The sequence below is a fragment of the Macrobrachium nipponense genome, chromosome 2, assembly GCF_015104395.2.
Source record: "Macrobrachium nipponense isolate FS-2020 chromosome 2, ASM1510439v2, whole genome shotgun sequence".
NCBI lineage: Eukaryota > Metazoa > Arthropoda > Malacostraca > Decapoda > Palaemonidae > Macrobrachium > Macrobrachium nipponense.
The window spans coordinates 123,873,690-123,878,689 of record NC_087201.1 but is presented as its reverse complement, the minus strand read 5'-3'; positions in this window follow the sequence as shown (position 1 = coordinate 123,878,689).

Genomic DNA, 5,000 nt, shown 5'->3' with positions numbered 1-5,000 from the left:
ACACAGAACGGTTAATGCTGGTTATGCACCTCAGTCTCTATACTTCAATTATGTCAATAGCCTCATTAACAGTTCATACCACCAATCCCTTCAACGGCTGTCGGAGTACTGATGTTAACAGGCACTTTTCCAAAAAATGGAATGAAAATGATTCTGGTGAATTATCGGTCATTCATAATAAGACAGGAAGGTAATTCAATCCCACTGATTGAAGCACAAAGTTTACGAGAACCGAGGCACCGTAATTCTTCCTGCTTCGGCCATAAACTTAATGGATTCTATGAATCTCTTATAAGTAACTTACTGAAGAACTTAAAGTCTTTCTTTCCTGTGACATTGGAGAGTCCAATACAATATTCATTTTAATCATTCCTCACTGGAAATGTAGTTTAGCTTCCCAAATGGAAAATAAAAGTGGCCCATCAATTATTTTTGTTAATGCTCATATGTGGTGAAGACATTAAAAAGCATTATCGCCCATAAAAAAATAGATTGCAAGCTAGTAAATCTTGCTCTTTTCAGTGAACTTCCCGTTCATAAATCAGTGAGGATCGATATATTTTTTTCGGAATTAATGCTGACGCCGAGTGACAATTGCTGTGGCAAGGGGTCCACACGCCCACGTCTGCATCTTGCAATTGTTTTCGAGTCCAAGAGCATATTTCCTGCTACCTGGCAAATGAACTGCATAAATCACTGGACCTTACGTCATTTTGGAACCAAATGGACATGCGATTTATGGCCCGTGAATGAGAGTAAAAGGAGTGGCGAATGATCAGTGGCCGAAGAAGAAAGATTACACTTGCCGATAGCACACGAATTGATTCTCCCGGTTGGTCCCCGATATCAACTGTATTACTTATTCCAGTCAAAGGGATGCGTAATCTTATTATCACTGTACGAACGTTTGCTTAGAGGGAAAGGGAATGTATGGTTAATGGGAATTTAAGTTGTTGAGACTAAATTAACTTAGGGAAATAAATGTTTGGTTGCATCGGCCAGAGAAAGATATGCAGTTACGAGATACTTCATTGTTGAAAGGGAAGCAGTGGAACCGACTATACAACTATTTTAACGTAAGGAATTTGCGTAATTCCTACACACACACATATATGTGTTATATAATTAGTATATACATATATATATATATATATATTTTTTAATATTTATTACTATATATATGTATGCTTATAAATATATATATATACTATATATATAATATATATATATATATTAATTATATATAATATATTCTTATATATAATATAATTATATACTCATCACGCAATCATTCAGGTATACAAAATACGGCAGTTTACATCATACAAAAGAAACAGGCTTTTTGTGAAAAAGAACAGTGATTTATATCCATGTTGTTTTTATTATAGGATGTTTCCATGGAAGAACGGGACTAACCCTAGTAAGTGAGTGCTTTCTAAAGTACATCAGCAATCATATAATGGCGACGCATATTCTTTATTCCAAGTATCATTACTGGAATAACAAAACAATAATTTGTAAAGGGGAACCAAACAATGAGCACATAATTGTACAGTTCAAATGCTATACTTGAAATGTAATAGGTCGAGGAAGAGAGAGAGAGAGAGAGAGAGAGAGAGAGAGAGAGATAGATAGAGAGAGAGAGAGAGAGCATTTAGGACAGTAAAATCTGACACATTTGTCTTGAGAAGGTTCCAGCCTATCAATAACACACCCCAGCAAATGTCATCAGCTAACTTGCACGAAATGATAGTCTTAAAATTATCGTCAAAATACCATATTGATCTTGGCAAAGGACGTCAGATCCCTTGAGCCTTAGGCCTACATCGTCAAAAAGAGATACTGTAGATCTATAATGCGCTGCTCAGAGAGAAAGAACAATACGTTACAGTGTGGCATTGTGTCTATTTTTCTATTCCTTCTACGGTTTACATTCTAACATAAATGTTGGCTAAGTACATTTCTGCTAAATTTTTTACAAATAAGTCCTCATAGATATGAGCAAATAAATAGACGGAGGAGGTATATAACAGCATACCTACATCTTTTTTTGTTTCAGGATATGGCATTCATTTTCTCTTATGCAATTAAGCAAAAAGTTATTTGAGGACACGTCGTCGTGAATACTAATAAAATCGAAAGTTTTGGTGCCGAGTCGGCATTAATCTGATTACTTTATAATGGATACTTTAAACTGAATAAACCACTAGGGACTTCAAGAACTACCCGCTGCCAAATTAATGTCAAACATTCCAGGGATCCTTAATCTGTTTAATTGCATTATTTTCCGGACTCGAGATCGAATCTCCTCATCTCCCTCGGTGGGGAACGGGTAATGGGGTGATTTTTCGGACAGGGGTCCTTTCACCCTTTAAGCCCGAACCTTGGAATAGGTTAAGCGAGACAGAAGATATGAAGACAATGGTTCGCACGGACCTCAAAATAAAATACATCGAAGGCAAACGGCAGGAGAAGAAAGGGCGCGGAGAGAGGGACGAAGCGCCATTTCGGAGAACGTGAAGTGCATGGAAAACAAAGGTCACAATGGGCGGAGGCGAAAATCAAAAACATGCACTTACGGACAGATGACGCGGACGAGATTTGACAAACAGACATTTTCCGATAAGGCGTAAAATTCTTGAAACAAAAGCGAAGGGGACAAAAAATGCTGCGAGTCCCTCCCCCCAACCCCCTCACAGTGTTGACACAGGCGGAGGGGAGGGTCAGAAGACAGAAGACTCAAAAGCAACTTGCTGAAGAGGAAGACAAATATAATCCGGCGTAAGTTACATTAATAAAACTCTGCGCTAAGAGGCTTAGCGTTAATGACAGGGCCTCAGATGAAGTCGATCTGCAGGATGAATGCTCGTCTTATCTGAGTTGCCAAGAGGTGCTCCTCACTATCAAGAATTAAGCTTTATTCCTCCATTATAGTTCGTGTAACTATTCATCAAGATCACAAGTTTATTATATTCCTTTAACTGACAAATTCAACATACGAAAGAAAATTATACTTTCCTCAGAACCTGAAACAAGTGACATTTAACCGTCACACCAAAGTTGGCAACATCCTCTTAGCCTCCTCTGGAAAACAAAAAAATCGGCAGAAGAAGACGCTTCGGAAATGGATGTAAACAGCGGGAGACAAACAGTAATTATGGTGGTGCATGTAGCCCCACCTTTTTTTCCGCAGCTCAACAAGGACGGCAAAACTTAGGTCATACGGTCCAAAGCACATCTGAGAACGAGGGGATTGGCGGCCTTATGCCCTTTCATTTGAGTACACATTTCTCCCCCTAAATCGCTCTTTCATTGTATCTGCCCAAATCACGAAGAATCCGTTAAGAGGAAATCGTATGAGAAAATAAAGAAAGCCTCTGCCTCTTCTAGTCCTGCGTCAATGAAGTGAACAACGAAGCGATTTGGTTAAGCCGATGAGTAATCTAAGGTAAGATGTCCTTAAATAATTGACCAAATGTTTGATATAAATTATACCAAAAAGTAAGAACACATCAGCAATGAGCACCAGTAAAAGGTTGGGTTAGCGTAAAAAAATAAAAAAAATAGTTCTCAAAAAATTAAAAAATTAATCAGATATTTTTTAACAAATACAGATCTTTATCTGTAGGGCTGAATGTATTGAATAAGGCTCCAAGTTTCCCATCCCAAAAGAGCTTCATCTAAACTTATATGAAAATATCAAATAAAAATGGTATTATATGCTTCATATTCACTAAAATTGTAAATTTCAAAAGGCCAAGTATACGTAAATAAAGCTTTCTCATAAGTTGCAGAGCAAGGCACGATTAAAAACAGTCTTCTTTGAATCTTGCACTTCATTATTGTTAATCTCCCGAGTAAGAGAATCTCGAAAATATTTGCGTTTGTCTCCGTTTCTTCATGTGCAAAAATCTTTAGATAATTGAGACATAACTGAATATCAAGTGCAGTTATCTCCCCCTTCCTAATGAGTAACGCGTCTTCTACTGATGACATTTCTTCTGCCGTCACCTTCGGTAAAATATGCCTCTGGCAAATCAATGAACAGACTTGAGAGAGAGAGAGAGAGAGAGAGAGAGAGAGAGAGAGAGAGAGAGAGAGAGAGCTGACCAAAGCAAAGCCGATTCCCTTTGGAATTATCCCCTCCTTTCTTCGTGGATTCACTAGGTAATAGCTCAAAGTCACGCCATCTTGCCATTTCACTCCGAGCAAATTTCACCGCTTAATCATTAGACCTAAAATATTTACAAGGGGCGTGATTAGGTCCCCCTTTGTTTATAAGAGAGGCGAAAGATGGAAACATGATAGTTGATTTACGTTGCTCATACGTTATTATCCTGGAAAAAACAAACACTCTTGAATAAAATATAGTTCTCATTTAGAAACTACATTTCTGAAGTGATGTAGTACGCAATCAGTTCGCTAACTAATAAGGGACTGTTGTTGTTTTGTATTAATAGTTTCGCAAAAAAGCTGGATATCTTTCAGTTTTAGAATGATTGTGAAATATCAGTTCATTCCATGAAGGATTAGCTGTTAAGACAAATTACTTTCTTAATACATCAATAAATAGAAAGTATACAGAAAACTTATCATCAAGTGAACATGAATAAAAAAAAAATGACTCGGTCCTCTCAAGATACGAGAAAAGGTCTTCAACGCTGTATCAGCAACCATATCTGGAACAGCAAGTGACTAAAGTAAAGGCAACGAATGATCCAGTTTCAAATGGAATCATAATGGAAAAGTATGCATGGCAATTATAATGCAATTGATACTTGCCCATTTAATCCTTATATCACAGTGACCTAAAATGATTCCAGTAAATGATCTCTATCAAAGGCTCAGATTTTTCGTTCAACCTTGCTGTCCAACCTCTCTAACAGTTACTTCGTAGTGCAACTGTGGGGTTAGCGCTTTCGCATCTAATGCAGTTGCTCCTGTTAGTTGCTGTTCACTTGCAGTTGCTCTAGTCAGTTGCTGTGCCTGATGTAGACAAT